Source organism: Myxine glutinosa, chromosome 5, assembly GCF_964187855.1.
Source record: "Myxine glutinosa chromosome 5, kmMyxGlut1.1, whole genome shotgun sequence".
NCBI classification, from domain to species: Eukaryota; Metazoa; Chordata; class Myxini; order Myxiniformes; family Myxinidae; genus Myxine; species Myxine glutinosa.
This window is the reverse complement of record NC_136265.1, coordinates 193508724-193528160: the sequence shown is the minus strand read 5'-3', so window position 1 is coordinate 193528160 and position 19437 is coordinate 193508724. Positions and strand designations below refer to the sequence as shown.

General features: G+C 46.8%; 1 long non-coding RNA gene across 1 annotated transcript in view; it reads left to right on the top strand.

Moving 5' to 3' along the window:
* The window catches only part of LOC144892446 (uncharacterized), a 689374-nt gene that overhangs the window by 110462 nt on the left and 559475 nt on the right, over nucleotides 1-19437 (top strand). The gene's annotated exons all lie outside the window — the stretch shown is intronic.

Genomic DNA, 19437 nt, shown 5'->3' with positions numbered 1-19437 from the left:
GACGACACCATTTATGTCGGCAATGTTCGTCGATAGACGTACAATATCAAAAATGGCGAAACAGATTTTGTGGAATTTCAAAACGTCCACCAAACAGGGTAGAAAAGATCAAGGTTTTGGATGGGGGAAGACAAGAAATGGTGGTGAACAGCTGTTTTAAAGACCTGGAGGGAGGAGTGGGATTGAAGAGAGTGAGGGAGTTTGTTCCAGAGGTGGAAGAAAAGAGGAATGAAAGAGTGAAGGTGAGCAGAGAGTCTTGATTTTGGTAGTTTAACCATAAGAGGGTTGCTGGCAGAGCTTGTGCGACATGTAGAAGTATTTGGGGGACAGAGCACAGAGAGAGCTGGGGGAGCGAGGCCGGAGAGGAGTCGGTAGAAGACAGAAAGACCAACAACCTGCCTGCGGTGAGCGAGTGAAAGGCCCCCGGAGTTACCTTCATCGCAGGAGATCCCATGACATCATATGTAAATTTACGACAGAGGCAATTTAAACACAGGGAATTTACCCTTATACCCTAACTAATTAGCAAAGCTCTACCCCTCGCATGGAGACATATAACGCTGACACGGACATCTTGGCCTGACGTATTTACAGGAAGGTTTCTTCTTCTTCGCGACAGTCGGATCACTACGCAATGTAATTCTACCGGGACGAAGGTGTCTCATTACCTAACCCCACAAAAGTAACAATATATATATATATATATATATATATATATATATATATATATATATATATATATATATATATATATATATATACAGTGAAACCTTGACTTACGAGTTTAATTCGTTCTGTGACCGAGCTCGTAACTCAATTTGCTCGTTTCTCAAATTAAATTTCCCCATTAAAATGAATTGAAATGCTATTAATCCGTTCCAGCCCCCCAAAAACCACACCAATTTTTTTTAAAGTATACAGTATATATAAAAATATCTCGCGCTTTATATTTCACCTGTATGCAGCATACAAGTTGGCAGGATGGCCTGGACTGGAGGTACGCACACTTGACTCTAAACTGTCCAGCCTGGGTTTGAATCCCGACCCAGCTATAACCTGTCATGTCGGTGTTTCACAGGCAGGGTGATTCATCAATGTGTGTACCGCTAAACTGGGCGCCCCGTTTGCGTCCCATTAGTTGTTGGATGTTAAGGATCTCACCGTGTCTTCCACAAAGAGAAGGCGAGCTATCGCCGGCACTCTGAACAAGTTGTGGCCTGGTATGCTCTTCTCCTCTGCCGTTATATACGTCCTCCTCGGCATCTTTTTCCAGAAGAGCCCTGTCTCGTCACAGTTGAAGATTTGCTGGGGGATGTATCGTTCGGCTTCTATCAGTTCGGCAAAAGTTATAATAAAATCTTCAGCTGCCTTCACATCCGCCTCGCCAAGTCGACAACACGCACACCTCGCTCATGTTTTTCGACGATTGCGTGTTTTATATCCAAGCACATCATCCTCTTCTTCTCAGTACTGCCCTTGGCACTCAATTTCTTAGGACCCATGGTTAAAACTAAGAAATTTTCCAAAATAACCAAAATGCAAAAACAAAGCAGCAGCGATATACGGCAGAGATGCTTGCACGGTAAGATAACCACGTGACCGGAACCCACCTGGTGGCGGGTGGCGTAAGCTCCAAAATAACCAAAATGCGAAAACAAAGCAGCAGCGATATACGGCAGAGATGCTTGCACGGCAAGATAACCACGTGACCGGAACCCACCTGGTGGCGTGTGGCGTGAGCTCCAAAACAACCAAAATGCGAAAACAAAGCAGCAGCGATATATGGCAGAGATGCTTGCACGGCAAGATAACCACGTGACCGGAACCCACTTGGTGGCGGGTGGCGTAAGCTCGTAACTCAGATCTCGGCTCGCATCTCAAAGCAATAAACCGCCCGAGCGACGGCTCGTATCTCGGAAAACTCGTAAGTTGGTGCACTCGTAAGTCAAGGTTTCACTGTATATATATATATATATATATATATATATATATATATATATATATATATATATATATATATATATATATATATATATATATATATATATATATATATATATACTTGGGGCCGACTCAGAAGAAGACCTTTGTTGGTCGAAAGCTTGTCGAATTAAAGATCGAAGCCCTGAAGCTACGTCCGCGTCTTATTCAATCTCCCGATTATTTATTCAATGCAAATGAGACGCCCTGCTCGTACTGTGGAGTTTCTACTATTTCTCACAGTTATATATATATATATATATATATATATATATATATATATATATATATATATATATATATATATATATATATATATATACAGGGGGCTGCAAAAGTAGGTATACAGTAATGAAAAACAAAACGTGCGCACAAAACGTATTTTATTGATTATACAAGCATATCAATAATAAACATATTAATCCCTCAAATGTTCAAACTGTTTGCCCCCGGCATTCACACAAAATACGTTTACAACGGCAAAAAGGGTTGGTGTCAGGAAGGGCATCCGGCTGTAAAACATTGCTTCAAAAAGGGGACCAAAAAAAACAACAACAACCACCACGGTTCCCGAAAAAGGCCAACCCCCGCTTTGCGGGGAAAAATGGCCTCTAAAGGTGGTTATTCACACAGCCCCTGGTGTTGGGCTAGCGGCTAGGGTGCCGGCTTAGGATGCTAGGATCCTGGGTTCGAATCTCGGTCGATCGCTGAACCAACACTAGGGGGGTTGACTCAGCCTGTTCATCCTTCCGAGGTCGGCTAATTGAGTACCAGCTCACTGGTAATTCCCTGTTTGTCGTTAAAGGTGGCAAAAAGGGTTGGCGTCAGGAAGGGCATCCGGCCGTAAAACATTGCTTCAAAAAGAGGACTGAAAAACAACAACAACCACGGTTCCCGAAAAAGGCCAACCCCCGCTTTGCGGGGAAAAATGGCCTCTAAAGGTGGTTTTTTAAAATTTATATTCACACACTCCACTAGTCGAGTGTGGACATCCATGCACACTCTGGCACAAAGGTCTTTATCAGCATCAATTTCCTGGCAAGCCTCCCGTATGAACTGAATCATGGCATCAACAGAACGTGGCTTGCGTGCGAAAACCCTGTCTTTTACACATCCCCAGAAAAAGAAGTCCATCGGGGTGAGATCCGGCGAACGTGGTGGCCAGTCAACGGCTCCCCGTTGAAAAAATATTAAAATTAATTATTAAAATTAAAATAAAATTAATTACGAAAATTAATTAAAATAAAAAAATTACGATAATAAAAATATTAAAAATGGTAATAATGATTTTAATGGATTATAGTATTAAATGAATCCTAGCACCACTATTATAATACTGGTGTAATCCTTACTGTATACCTACTTTTGCAGCCCCCTGTATATATATATATATATATATATATATATATATTTTTTTTTTTAATATATATATATATTTATATATATATATATTTATATATATATATGTTGATGAAGGCACCTCCTAGTTTTAATGGTGAGCACCAGCCATGGATTATGTCTCACACGGTAAAAACCGCATAACCTGCCAGGAACCAACAGCTTGTCTGCCACACAGACCATCGTTCCCGCGAGTGCAAACCAAAACCAGGGGGTGCGGTGCGATCGGCTGAGATAATAATCAACGACATAACAGCGTGACGAGCGCTGTCCCGATCTCCTGTGGACCAAAGAATAAATCTGTCTGTTGACAGAGTGGCCGGGCTGAGGCCTCCGGGACGGAGGTGACCCTTTGGTCTAGGACTTCGGTCCACAGGAGATCGGGACAGTGCTTGTCACGCTGTTATGTCGTTGATATATATATATATATATATATATATATATATATATATGTATTGTTACAGACGCGGTGGTGGATGTTAGTTTACCGAGCGGTTTGGTATGACCACGTCTGCACAAGTTACCCGATTATACTCGAACGTTGACTAGTCGCGCTACGCTAGGTCAATTGAGGAAAATGACACAACGGCTGGATTAAAATGACACGACACCAGGGTTCAGTTCTCAAGACCTCCGGAGGAGGTTATATTATGGCGGAAGGTTAGATTACAACTACAAGAGGTACAGCATAGTAAGATAAGCACTTAGACACACTCTTATATTATTCCCAACAGACGACAGATAAACGGGACAAAAACTGACTCACACGGGGATTGATGGCAAGGAAAGGCAGGCAGTCGATGGCTCAAGGTGCACTCTTGGCTCAAGGCAGAATCGACTCGGTCCGGTCCAGAGATGCAGGGAGGTCACAGCGCTCGGAGGTCACGACTGGTTCTTCCTCTTCAAGCTCGGGGCGCATCTCACGTCACGTCCGGCAAGTGGCTGCGTATATCCGGCGGGGAGTGACACGCCCTCGGCTCGTTAGCTCCGCCCAGATGGAATCGGTCCGCCCTTCTTATTGGGTGCGGGGGGTTTACCAGGCTCCGCCCTTGACGAGGAGCTGACAGCCAGCCCCTTCGTGGTAACCCCGTGGAGCGCATGGATAATGGCGGCTAACCGAGCCGGAGGGAGGACGCACACTCCCCGCGCGCGCCGTTGTTGTAGTTGTGGTTGTAGTTGTTGTTGTTGTTGTTGTTTGGGGAAGAAGATGGGAGGAGGTATGGGAAGGTCCTAAACTCACTACTGGTGCCATATAATCACATTCTGGTGCAACGAAGAGTCAGAATTAATGGAAACGAGTCCTTAACTGACATAGACTAAGAATAACTAGCAAGATGTCCGAAAGTTGTCTACGTGAGATGCGGTGGACCTGGGCACGACATTTAATGGGGGAAAAAGGGGAAGGTCGGTTCTACAGAGTGTTGTTTACAGACAATGGGACTAGGGAATGGGGGATTGGGGATAGTTGGGGAGTATTGGGGAAATAGGGGAATATTTACAAGCGGATATGGAGGCCAAATTCCATATTCGCAACATTGCACCCTTCTCTACCCTCGGGGCGTCCCGACCCGATAAATTTTTACCTATTTTAGTGTGGCACTCAGATGTAGTTCCCGCTACTATTAACTCTACCCTGAGTGTGACAGTTTTACAGATATTCACAAATGAGTAAATATGTCCCCCTGCGACGTTGCACCCTTCTCCTCACAGAAACACACCCACAGGATAACCGAATCCGGAAAGAATTCGCAAACTAAACATACAGCCGGTAGGGAGCATTATTTACACGACTACGCTGCTATTTACACTACGATCCAGGACCTGTTTCTGGAGGAACACATGCAGATGTTATGCATAGAGAGAGCACGCATGCCAGCATCGATACACCAACCCACGAGTGCTCTGTGGCCTACGGCCTTTAATAATGTGCAGAGCACCCCATCCCAGCATCAAAAGCACCACCCCATCACACAGTGAGCACCATCCCGTGCACCAATAAAGTGTCTATAAATCATTGTGTGGTGTCGCAGCCGGCCGATGTTCTGCCGCTGGTCTTGCCTTCGTATGGTGCACTTGGCCTTCTTGCTTCTTTAAAAGTAAAGAAAGGCGCCAACCGCGTCCATTTCCTTATTGTGGCCTTCAGGGGCCCAACTATTAGTGGTTCACCTGTTTGGCATAGGTGCCACGTTGACCCATAGGTTCATCCATGGGTGGTGCTTGGCCGCAAAAGAACTGCGGTCCATTGTCGGTGGCCACAAACATTGCGGTCCATATGGTGTATCGATCCAGGCAGCAAGCAGCGAAAGTGCAGGCCCACAACTGCGTAGCCAGCACCTCTCTCTCCTCTCTCTCTGCCCCAAAGCCAGATCCTCGGAGGTGGGAGACAAAAGAAGCAGACAAGTGAGTAAGGTGGTAAGGGCGCAAAAGTGCACGCAATGTAAGGTAATGCACACTGGGGGCACATGGGAACCAGGTGAGACAGGTACGTTCCTACCGTACGCTCCCCCCACCAGGTAACCTACATGGCCCCTCCCTTACCCCTTACTGTATCCACAAAACACAACACTACCCATAAACATCTACTTTACAAATCAACAAACATCCCTACTGTCTTCCCCGTTCCTCCCATATACCAAATTCGTCTTCTCTCCCTCCTAACCAATCAAATTTGCCATTTTCAACTTTCATCAAAATTTGCCATCTCCAACTCAACATCATAATTTGCTATCACCAATTCATCATCAGTCCCTCCTAGGGAGGGAGAGATGGAATCACCCCAATGTCTCATCCACGTCGTGATGCGTCTCACAAATCCAACAGCAATTCTCATTTCCTGCACACAGAACAAAGAAAACACAGGTGTGGAGTCATCATCATCACCACAGGTAAGTGGCTGCGTATGGTGCGACAGGTTCATCAATCCTAACTATTTCCTAAATGACTTTAACAACTTTACACTACCCGGGGTCTTTCTCCGGCCAAACCATTGGCCCTCTTACACTATGGGTTCTAAAAACCAATTCCCATTGGCCAAACTGTGGTGCTTTTCAATTTGGGGTCTCACTCCCCCGATTCATCTCCCGGTGCCCTCGCACAATTTCTGGGCTGTGGCGTGTACCTCTCCCAGTGGGTCTACCCACCTGCACACCTCCACCACTGCAGTTGCCTCCGAGCTTACCTGCTCCCTGCCCTAACCTAACTACCTGGGGAAGGCCCTCTGGCGCTCTCCCCACTCGGTGCCCTCTCTGGCACTGGGCTACCCGGGTCCGTCCTCCGGATCCTCGGGCCCCATCCACAACTCTACCGGCTCCCAGAGCCCACCTGCGGCCTCACCTGGCCGACATCCTCACAGTGGTGGAGTGCCCAACCAACTACACACACCAACAGGCTACACGCCCAGCCATTTCCACAACACTAATGCACCCATCCAAGTACCATTCTGTCACCCGCACCACAAATGCCAATATCCAACCACAATTTACCTATACCCTCTACCTAACACTTACACTACCCGCCCCGGGTACTCGTGAAAGGGGTCCACTCTTCCCCCATCCACACCTTCGCACCATGCACACCACTCCGTACCACTTACTCCAACTCTCTCCACACACCTGTACTTGCACACCTGTGCTCTCACACCTGGTGCCACCTGCACCCTTCTCTCCCCAAGCGCATTCGCGCTGATCCACACACTCACTACTCATACACTGCTCCACACACCTGTCCAGTTCTCACACCTGTGCAATCACACCTGTTCAATTCTCACACAGCATCATCTCATCTAACTACTCCCCTCTGAAACTTGCGCTTCCCAGTCGTCCCTTTAAACTATTGCGCTCCCACGTCATTATCATCCACACTAATCTACCTGCGTCCCCACTACAGGTATCAGTCACTAACTAAACTTAACGTCACCTAATGTCATCTTCTACGGCCCTATCAATATAACCTAACCCACCCGGGCTAGTTTTCACTGCCATACACCCCATAAACTATTGCTCCTTTGCCCCACAAGGGAAGGGTGGCAGGGATGCCCCCCTTACCCACTGGGCCCATCGCTCACTACCAATTTTGCACATCAAATTTCCACAAATCACAAATTTGCCAATCACTACCCATCATCTGCCAATCACTACTGCCAATCCTTTGCCAATCATCAAATTTTGTTTTTCTCTAATTTTGGGGCCAAAACACTAACCTCATCACCCAGTCTACTCACTAATGCCTCTCGGTGCGCCAATTCCTGTCCAAAGCCCGGCTTCGTAAAGCCAAGCCATGAATGCGGGTTGTTCTGTGCCAGCGGCTGGATGCGTCCCGCATTCGGTGCAGGGAAGGAGGTTTACCCGGGCCGAGATCCCACGCACCATCTCGGCGTGGAGCCATCCAATGTCCCGATCTCGACCTGCCGGAATGCCTCAACAAAAAGTGGTCGCCATGACGACCCTTCCTATCCAGCCGCCCGCTCCGCCTAGTGGAGCACGGACGCGGCCGTTCAAAGCGAGGCCCAGCACGCACCGAGGGCCCGATTCGGCTATAAGTCGTTCTAAACTCTAACCCGTGTAACGTCGATGCTTCACCTGCATGCTTACACCCCGCAGCCCGTTCCTTGCTCACACATCCAGCCGTGCCCATGCTCCTCGTACCTTTCCTTACACACCCAGGTACCCTCATTCCACTCACAGCCTTGGTCACACACCTGACCACCGAACACTTTGGCACACATTCGTTGGTAGCACACCTCACCAAAACACCTCTTCGCGCCCCCTCCTCGGTCACCTCCTCTGTGACAATCACAGGTGTGCTCTCATTCGCACACCCAACCACGTGCCTCACTACCAACTCCAGCGTGCATTCCCACTCACGCTCTACCATTCCAGGTGTGCATCCTTCCATCCCAGGTGTACATCCTCGCTCACCTGTCACAACCAACTCACTCTCCTTGTCACTCTCACTACTCTCACCTCCATTCTTCACAGCGCACTCACCCTTACTCTTGACAGCGCACTCTTTCCTCATGCACCTGTCCGTCACACACCTTTCTCGCGCACACTCTCCCGTTACACCCTCTGTCACACTCACCACAGGCGTGCATTCCTCCTTGCCTTTGACAGCGCACTCTTTCCCCATGCACCTGTCCGTCACACACCTTTCTCGCGCACACTCTCCCGTCACACCCTCTGTAACACTCACCACAGGCGTGCATTCTTCCTTGCCTTTGACAGCGCACTCTTTCCCCATGCACCTGTCCGTCACACACCTTTCTCGCGCACACTCCTGCGCACACTCTCCCGTCACACCCTCTGTAACACTCACCACAGGCGTGCATTCTCCCTTGCCTTTGACAGCGCACTCTTTCCTCATGCACCTGTCCGTCACACACCTTTCTTGCGCACACTCTTGCGCACACTCTCCCGTCACACCCTCTGTAACACTTACCACACCGCGCTTCCATGTGCTCCCTCGCACACGTGCTACGACCGACTCACTCTCGCCAGCACACTCACTCCTTGGCACGCTCTTTTTCCTCACACACCCCAGAGTCGGACTTTCTCGCACACCTCCTTTTTCGCACACCAGACCTGTCGCACACTTCACCCACGGCCTCTCACGAACACCCGGGTCCATCTCGACCCCCAAGCTTCTTAAATCCCCTGGCGCATCATACGCACGACCATATTGGTCACCACTTACACCGGGTCCTCTTCCTCTTCGCTTCTCCTCCATCACCTGCGAATCCCTCATCCGGTTAATGAGCACATCATCACGATCCGAACACAGACTTTGGACCAATTCTTTTACTTCCTCCTTTATCTCTTTCTTATCCTCTCTCCGTCGCTTCTTAATTTCGCTCACCCCTTCTTCCACTTCTTCTAATTTTTGCTTCATCTCCTTCATCTCTTCGTGCGCCCCTTTAAGTTCTTCCTCTAACTCCACTTTATTTTTTTCTATGTGCTCCCGCACCTCCCGCTCTTTAACCTCCATCACCTCTACCACTTTGTTCATTTTTTTCGTCAAGTCCTCATGTACCGTCTGACACTCTTTTTTAATTACCCATACGTCCTTTTTCATCTCCTTCTGCGTCGATTTTAACCCCTCTATTACCGCTGTGTTCTTCTTTACCTGTTCCCCCAACTCCTTTTGTCCCACTGTCAGTTGTTCTACTCCCAGCGTCAACTCCTCTATACCACTTTGCAATTTTACAGTCCCCTTTCTCACCTCCTTCTCCATGCGCTCCTTACAGTGCCTCACCCCCTCGCGCACTCCTCCGACCTCCTCACTCACACCTCTTCTGATCTCCTCTCCCATCACTTGCATCTCCTGCCCAGATGCCACCCTCATCTGCTCCATTTCCTCCCTGTGAGCATCCAGTTTGGTTTCTACCCCCATTCTGACCCCCTCTATCTGCTGCCCCATTTGGTTCACTTCCCTTTCCGCTTGGTCCCTCATGTCCCTCAATTTGCCTTCCATCCTGTTTTCTAACCCCTCTAACCCATTTTTCACTCCCTCTATCTGATTCTCCTGGGCAGCCATTCTATTTTCTACCCCCTCTAACCCCTTTTGCATCCCTTCCATTTGATTCTCTTGAGCGGCCATTCTGTTTTCTACCCCCATTAACCCATTTTTTACCTCTTTTATCCCGTTGTCTAACCCCTCAAAATTATTGTCGAACTTCCCAAATTTCTTGTCTAACTCCTCACCGGTACCCCTCGCTTCGTCCCTCATTTACCCCCATTTGGTTTCCCATTATCTCCATTTGGTTTCCCATCCTGTTTTCCATCCCTTTGAAATTATCGTCTGTTTTTACCATAAAGGCCATCATCTGTTTCATAAACAGGTTCCAATTCATTGGCATCTCGGGTTCGGCTACCGTGACCACGGCCGCGGCTAAATTTGGTGCCGCTACACCCACGTGCACGACAACGCTATTTTGCGACCCTGCCGCCTTCACTGCTTCGCTCTCCTCGCGTCCCTCAATTTGGTCCTGGACCGACCCTGCCTCAATCTCCCCTACCGGACCCCAGCCGACTTGGTCTGCCATAGCGCGACTTTCAAAATTCGGGTTTTTATTTCCGTATAACAAAATCAAATTTCACCGTTATAATTTCGTCGAGCGCAGTAAACGCGCTCCGGATCGATTCTACCTCCCAAAGTTTGGGCCTAACAAATTTAGTCCCGGGTCCGAATTCCACTCCTCGACACCAATTGTTACAGACGCGGTGGTGGATGTTAGTTTACCGAGCGGTTTGGTATGACCACGTCTGCACAAGTTACCCGATTATACTCGAACGTTGACTAGTCGCGCTACGCTAGGTCAATTGAGGAAAATGACACAACGGCTGGATTAAAATGACACGACACCAGGGTTCAGTTCTCAAGACCTCCGGAGGAGGTTATATTATGGCGGAAGGTTAGATTACAACTACAAGAGGTACAGCATAGTAAGATAAGCACTTAGACACACTCTTATATTATTCCCAACAGACGACAGATAAACGGGACAAAAACTGACTCACACGGGGATTGATGGCAAGGAAAGGCAGGCAGTCGATGGCTCAAGGTGCACTCTTGGCTCAAGGCAGAATCGACTCGGTCCGGTCCAGAGATGCAGGGAGGTCACAGCGCTCGGAGGTCACGACTGGTTCTTCCTCTTCAAGCTCGGGGCGCATCTCACGTCACGTCCGGCAAGTGGCTGCGTATATCCGGCGGGGAGTGACACGCCCTCGGCTCGTTAGCTCCGCCCAGATGGAATCGGTCCGCCCTTCTTATTGGGTGCGGGGGGTTTACCAGGCTCCGCCCTTGACGAGGAGCTGACAGCCAGCCCCTTCGTGGTAACCCCGTGGAGCGCATGGATAATGGCGGCTAACCGAGCCGGAGGGAGGACGCACACTCCCCGCGCGCGCCGTTGTTGTAGTTGTGGTTGTAGTTGTTGTTGTTGTTGTTGTTTGGGGAAGAAGATGGGAGGAGGTATGGGAAGGTCCTAAACTCACTACTGGTGCCATATAATCACATTCTGGTGCAACGAAGAGTCAGAATTAATGGAAACGAGTCCTTAACTGACATAGACTAAGAATAACTAGCAAGATGTCCGAAAGTTGTCTACGTGAGATGCGGTGGACCTGGGCACGACATTTAATGGGGGAAAAAGGGGAAGGTCGGTTCTACAGAGTGTTGTTTACAGACAATGGGACTAGGGAATGGGGGATTGGGGATAGTTGGGGAGTATTGGGGAAATAGGGGAATATTTACAAGCGGATATGGAGGCCAAATTCCATATTCGCAACAATATATATATATATATATGTACTGCAGGCTGGTCATGTGGCTGGGGCAAAGCTTAAACAATGTCAACGACAACAAAATGACAACACTACAAAAACATATATGTATTGTGTATAATGAAATAATATAACAACACAAAAAAATTATATACATCTTATAAATATATACACATACGTATTGTGCATCATTTTATCTGTCTGTGTGTTAATCTGTCCCCATTTTATGGCGGCAGCTTCCCTCGCCACATTTGAAAATCTGCACCAGCATTGGATGCAGGATATTATTTTGCATGCAGCATATTCTACACTAAATTGTTTTAGCTTCTTAAAACAGATACATTTTGCCCTCTTTAGAGACAAATCCAACCTCCACCACCCAATGTTGCACCACCATTTTGCGGTGGGCGGTGTGGGTTTCTCAGAGCTTTGACTCTAAGTGAAACCAAGAGTGCGATATAATTAACCTTTATAAAGTCTATGAAATAACTTAAATTGATATATTAACTGGAAACGTTTCCCATCACTGGGGACGAATGCTTTTGCTTGGAGGATAATAAAATGGGATTAAGAACAGATACAGACGGCACCACAGTCTTCCCAATCAATAACAATATTTGAATTCCCATTCTGATTTTAAAATGATTGACATGGAATTAAAACAAAACCTAACAACAAATGAAGGATCTTCCTGATGGAGTGTTTAATAAACTCTCCGAACTAACGGTGCTCCGTCGGGATCACAACAAGATTCCGTCCATTCCGAGTGGAGTTTTTGATAAACTTACACAACTAGCAAGGCTTGACCTGGATCGTAATCAGTTAAAGTTCCTCCCCGTGGGAATCTTTGATAAACTCACTAAATTAACACATCTGGAGCTGTACAGCAACCAGCTGAAGTCTGTTCCTGATTCCATGTGAAGACTTGGATAATGCTCTCATTTAAAATCAGAACCTTTTAATCGGAATATGATATGATAAAATCACGATAATATGAAAACCAAACTTTTGATAATAGAGTAGGTACATATTTTCGGACTATTACCAGATAAAACAACTACCAAAAGATGGACAGTCACTCAAACCCCCCACAGGTCCTCGACATTCTCAATGCCATGAACACATTTTGGTACATCATGAGCGATGAAGGTTGTGATCCAGTTTCATTGAAATTGTGTGTGCAGTTTCGGGTTAGAGAGCAAATACAGTGTACATGGAAAGTGTACAATCTCTTTCAAATTTTTTTTTACCTTTTGTTGCTTTAAAACCTGGAATTAAATTGCATTCAATCAGACATTACAGCTGTGTGTCTGTTGCGATAGGGTCTCTGCCATCTTTGCACACCTTGATTGGGCAATATTTGCCCATTCTTCGGTACCAAACTGTTCAAGATCAGTCAAGTTGTGTGCGAAGCTTTGATGGACAGCAATCTTCAAGTCGCGCCACAGATTTTCGATTGGATTTAGGTCGGGCTCTGACTGGGCCACTCACGGCCATTTATCTCTTTGTCCTCAGCTCCTCCAGTGGAGCTTTGCTGTTTTTTGGGTCGTTGTCATTCTGAAAGGTGAACTTCCATCCTAATTTCAGCTTTCTTGCAGAGGCCAGCAGGTTTTTCTGTCGGAATTTTCTGTATTTTGCTCCATCCATTTTCCCTACTACCCTGACAAGTGCCACAGTCCCTGCTGATGAGAAACATCCCCATAGCATGATGCTGCCACCACCATGCTTCACAGTCGGGATGGTGTTCTTTGGGTGATATAATGAAATTGCTTTCTAATTAACACACAGAAACTAGAACGGCACTCAGTAGAGAGCAGACACACCTCCACCTGGTTGGCCATATTATTCAATGGTGAAGAATCATTTAAAAAATTCTACCAGCTGGATCCGGATCTGGATCTTCACCAAAATTGAATCGATTCTTCCTTGTCACACACACAACCTGTCCAACAAGATTTGTCCAAATCCCTCCACAACTTTTTGAGATATCCTGCTATGTATCGTTTTTTTGCCTTATCTCCCAATGGTGAAGAATCACTTAAAAAATTCTAGTAGCCGAATCCGGAACCGGATCTTCACCAAAATGTAATCATTTCGTCATTGTCACATACGCTACATCTCTGCCAAATTTCGTCCGAATCCGTCCACAACTCTTTGAGATATTTTGTTCACAATCAAACAAACGGACACAGTGGGAGAGAAAAAAACACATCGTTAAGCAAGTCATTCATTAGATACGAGGTTGATTTGGTGCCCTGGTTCCTTGGTCCAGGAATGTGTTTTGGCCACATTTCACGAAGGAGATTAAGCCTTAAACAAGTCAGGAGACGACGATGGTTCACGAGTGAGCGGTATTCAATGACAAAGGACGGACTATAACCGAAACAGGCCCGGAAATGTCAAAACGAAGGTTACTGACCTTGAAATGAGATAGAAAATAATGTATAATCAGTTATGAGGTTAGTTAGCTGCACAAAACCGAAAATTCGGTGAAAAATGAAATGAAAAAAATATATATGAAAAATATAAATAAATAATGAAAAATCGAGCTCCGTGGGGCTCGACACGTGACATTGGCCTAACCAAATATCGAAACCCCTGTCAGTTTCCACCAAACCCCTCGGAGAAGATGTAGCTTGAACTTGATTACACCCTAAAAAGACATCTTTTTCGGGCGTGGCTCCGCCCACAATGGGCGCAATACGCCCATTCTAGGCAGGACACAACTAGATCATGATATCAATCTCCCACCCAAGTTTCATCAAGATCGGATGATATCATCGGGTAGTTATGCTGCGGACAGACAGACAGACACACAGACAGACACACACCCATGACGAATATAGTGGTCACTCTGTTTGATAACTCGTGAACCAACAATGGGTCACCGCGTTTCCCTGCAGGGAGTTACTTTGCAAGGAGGCACGACGAGGTGCAGTGGAAATTATAATTCAACATACGACTATATAAATATTTATATCAGTCTGACGTCATCTATCTATAATTCCAGCAATCTCTGTGTGTCTGTGTGTCTGTGTGTCTGTGTGTCTGTGTGTCTGTGTGTCTGTGTGTCTGTGTGTTTGTCTGTGACCGCTGTTTCTCGACAACCACGGGTCCGATATACTTTAAACTTGCCAGGTATATTGCTGGGGACCCGAGGATGTGCCTTTTCAAGGTTTGTAATTAATCGGACAAGTACCTACCGAGCTATGTCCAAAAAACGCTTCAACCAATCAGAGAGCAGCGAGCTATCACGTGTGCCGAACCGTTAATGCAATGCAAGCGTTAATGCGTTAATGCAAGGCTTTTCTTTTTTTCCCTCTTCTCTTTCTACTTTTCCTTGCGATTAAATTGCAAACAGCCAAAATACGTTGGCGCTAATTGAATAATTGGCCATTAACACTAAAATAATCGTAACTGCGATATGCCAACTTCCGGACAGTGCAGCCTTCCATGTTGTTGTTGTTTGCAGCAGCTGTTTGCAGCAAGGCAAGGCTTTTCTTTTTTTCCCTCTTCTCTTTCTACTTTGCCTTGCGATTAAATTGCAAACAGCCAAAATACGTTGGCGCTAATTGAATAATTGGGCATTATGTTTTACAACTAATAAAAACGAATTTGCGATTCATTCGCTTTCCTGCGCGTTTGTGTACGCGATGGCGATTTCTTTACCAAACTCCGGAAGCCGTTCGCTTTGGACCGAACCATTGCATGTAAATAGAGGGGGGGGATTGTCACCACTCGCAAGCCGTTCGCTTTGGACCAAACCATTTCATGTAAATAGGGGGGGGGATATAATTTTAGATATATATATAGTACGGGCATGCCCTAGTCATACAAACTCAGACACAAGGAATGCAAACAAATTTCATTTTAAAATAACATGATCATAAGGCAGGATGAACTGAAGGAGGGTATATAGAGCAAAAAGCAGGAGAAGGATTGGAGAATATGTTCGTCAGAATCAGTAAAATGTTGTTAAAAAAGAAATACATGGAATTACTTTGTAGTTTAAAAATATTAGAAGAGGACGTCGTTTAAACAAAACGGAGTACAATCTATATATATATATATAACACAGTTTGTGTGTGTGTGTGTAATGTTACCGATAGACTCCTAAACGGAGAGGCTCACGTGCTTGATATTTGGCATAGACATGGCCATTGAGCCTGGGAAGAACATGGCCGACCTAAAAAAAATTATTTCATAATATTTTTTTACCATATTTTTACCTTAGCGCATTTCAGCGAGGAATATTATGCACGGAATCTGAGGCAGTGGCAGAGCAGCGCGCTGATTCGCTCAGAGCGATCACGTGATGTTCCTTGCCGCCATAAACTCAGTTACGCGTTCGCACATATTTCAGAGCGAAAAGCGATTGCGTTTTTTCACATTTCAGCGAGGAACATTGCCATTCACACCACATATGTTTTTTTTCTTTCATCTTTATGAGATCCATATTTTTTATTCATATTTACCTCAGCGCATTTCAGCGAGGAATATTATACACGGAATTTGAGCAGGTGGCAGAGCAGCGCGCTGATTCGCTCAGAGCGATCACGTGATGTCCCTTGCCGCCATAAACTCACAGTTACGCATTCGCACGTAATTCACATGTTCAAAACAAACGAGATCCGCGAAGCGAGTTGGTCGAGTCGTGCTAACCAAGATGGCGACACGGCGGCTTCACTTTTCACGGAGTATGAGCGTTCTATATATTTTCTATTCAGTGCGCCCGACTCGCTCACGTACTTGATTTGTGGCATAGACATGGCCATTGGGCCTTCACGGTGTAATTTGTGCGAGGCTTTTGTCCGAGTGAGCTTGAGTCGAGAGGGCGAATGTACGGGTTGGGAATGTACGGGTCTCCCTTCCCCCGTCCGGCAACGCCGGTACTGGAGGGCATCACAGGATCGGTGAGTCTCCAAAATCCGCTTCGTGCTGTTGCGAAGATCCTGGATGATGTCGCGATTGTTGTGCTGCTCTCCGACCATGAGAACTGCAACGTCATTGATGACTGGCCCTCCCCTTCCCTCCCCCTTCCACCTCCCCCCTCCGTCCTCCCCTCCCCCTCCACCCTACCCACTCCCCCTCCCTTCCCCCTCCCCTCCCCCTACCCCTACCCCTCCCCCTCCCCTCCCCCCCACCCTCTCCCTCCCCCCTCCCACCCCTCTTCCCCTCACATCCATCCCCCTCACCCCTCTCCTCCCCCCCCTCCCCCTCCCCCTCCGCCCTCTTCTCCCCCCCTCTTCTCCCCTCCCCCCCATCTCCTTCCCTCCCCCCCGTTCCCCTCCCCTCCCCTTCCCCCCCCCCCTCCCCTCCCCCGCCCGGCAATGCCGGGTACTTCTGCTCATGAATCATAAAGAATACATGGACAAACTTTGGGAGAAATGTAACTTGTTCAGAAAATAAAGAATACATGGATAAACTTTGGGAGAAATGCAACATGTTCAGAAAATAAGGAACACATGGACAAACTTTGGGAGAAATGTAATGTGTTCACAAAACAAGGAATACATGGACAAATTTTGGAAGAAATGTAACATGTTTAGAAAATAAGGAATACATGGACAAACTTTGGGAGAAATGTAATGTGTTCACAAAATAAGGAATACATGGACAAACTTTGGGAGAAATGTAACATGTTCAGAAAATAAGGAATACATGGACAAACTTTGGGAGAAATGTAATGTGTTCACAAAATAAGGAATACATGGACAAACTTTGGGAGAAATGTAACATGTTCAGAAAATAAGGAATACATGGACAAACTTTGGGAGAAATGTAATGTGTTCACAAAATAAGGAATATATTGACAAACTTTGGGAGAAATGTAACATGTTCAGAAAATAAGGAATACATGGACAAACTTTGGGAGAAATGTAATGTGTGCATAAAATAAGGAATACATGGACAAACTTTGGGAGAAATGTAATGTGTGCATAAAATAAGGAATACATGGACAAACTTGGGGAGAAATGTAATGTGTGCATAAAATAAGGAATACATGGACAAACTTGGGGAGAAATGTAACATGTTCACAAAATAAGGAATACATGGACAAACTTGGGGAGAAATGTAATGTGTGCATAAAATAAGGAATACATGGACAAACTTTGGGAGAAATGTAACATGTTCACAAAATAAGGAATACATGGACAAACTTTGGGAGAAATGTAACATGTTCACAAAATAAGGAATACATGGACAAACTTGGGGAGAAATGTAATGTGTGCATAAAATAAGGAATACATGGACAAACTTGGGGAGAAATGTAACATGTTCACAAAATAAGGAATACATGGACAAACTTTCATTGGATTATTAGCTTTGAGTGTTCATGATAACGGGACAAAAATAACAAGGAAAGGAGATAACTGAGTCCACTGAAGGAAAGGATTCTGTTACGCAGAAAACTCCGAGAGATTTGGAAGCAACCCACAAGGAGAGTCCAATGAGACTGGAACGTAAGGCTCGCATTGGTAGACCAGATGGAAAGGGTTGGATGGTGCATGGCTGGATATGCCAGGGGCTGGTGGGCTGATGTGTATTAGAGACCGGTCGGACTGGGGCACAGGTCACATGGGAATGTTGGTGGTAAAAGATCCAGGTGGCAGTAGTAAGGTGGCGGTTCGAGGGAATGTGCCGAAGGTGTGGTTTATGTGTCGCTTGGAGAACATTTGGCGAGAGGATGGACGAAGAACATCGTACATCTGCTGGAATACCCACAACTAGAGGAGGGTCGTGGGGGGGGGGGGGGGGGGACTGGATCTACACTGTGGGAATAACTGTAGGAGGGTTGTGGGGGAGAGCGCACTGGATCTACACTGTGGGAAGAACTGGAGGAGGGTCGTGGGGGGGGGGGGGGGCACTGGATCTACATTGGGGAAGAACTGGAGGAGGGTCGTGGGGGGCACTGGATCTACACTGTGGGAAAAACTGGAGGAGGGTCGTGGGGAGCACTGGATCTACACTGTGGGAAGAACTTGAGGAGGGTTGTGGGGGGCACTGGATCGACACTGTGGGAAGAACTGTAGGAGGGTTGTGGGGGAGAGTGCACTGGATCTACACTGTGGGAAGAACTGGAGGAGGGTCGTGGGGGAGAGGGCACTGGATCTACACTGTGGGAAGAACTGTAGGAGGGTTGTGGTGGAGAGGGCACTGGATCTACACTGTGGGAAGAACTGGAGGAGGGTCGTGGGGGGCACTGGATCGACACTGTGGGAAGAACTGGAGGAGGGTCGTGGGGGGGCATTGGATCTACACTGTGGGAAGAACTGGAGGAGGGTCGTGGGGGGCACTGGATCGACACTGTGGGAAGAACTGGAGGTGGGTCGTGGGGGGCACTGGATCGACACTGTGGGAAGAACTGTAGGAGGGTTGTGGGGGGCACTGGATCGACACTGTGGGAAGAACTGTAGGAGGGTTGTGGGGGAGAGGGCACTGGATCTACACTGTGGGAAGAACTGGAGGAGGGTCGTGGGGGGGGGGCACTGAATCGACACTGTGGGAAGAACTGGAGGAGGGTCGTGGGGGGCACTGGATCTACATTGTGGGAAGGGTAGTGGGTCGACATAGACACGGGATGGGGGAGTTACATCACTAGATCTGTTCGAAATGAAATATTTTGAACAAATTTCCATTGTTATCTATTCGTAAAAATAACAATGGAAAATATTCGAAATTCACAATTCCACCACAAACGTGCACCTCGGGGAGGCCACAACACAAGGGGGACAAAGAACACTTTTACAACGTTTAAACAAATACTTTTGGAGTGATGGAG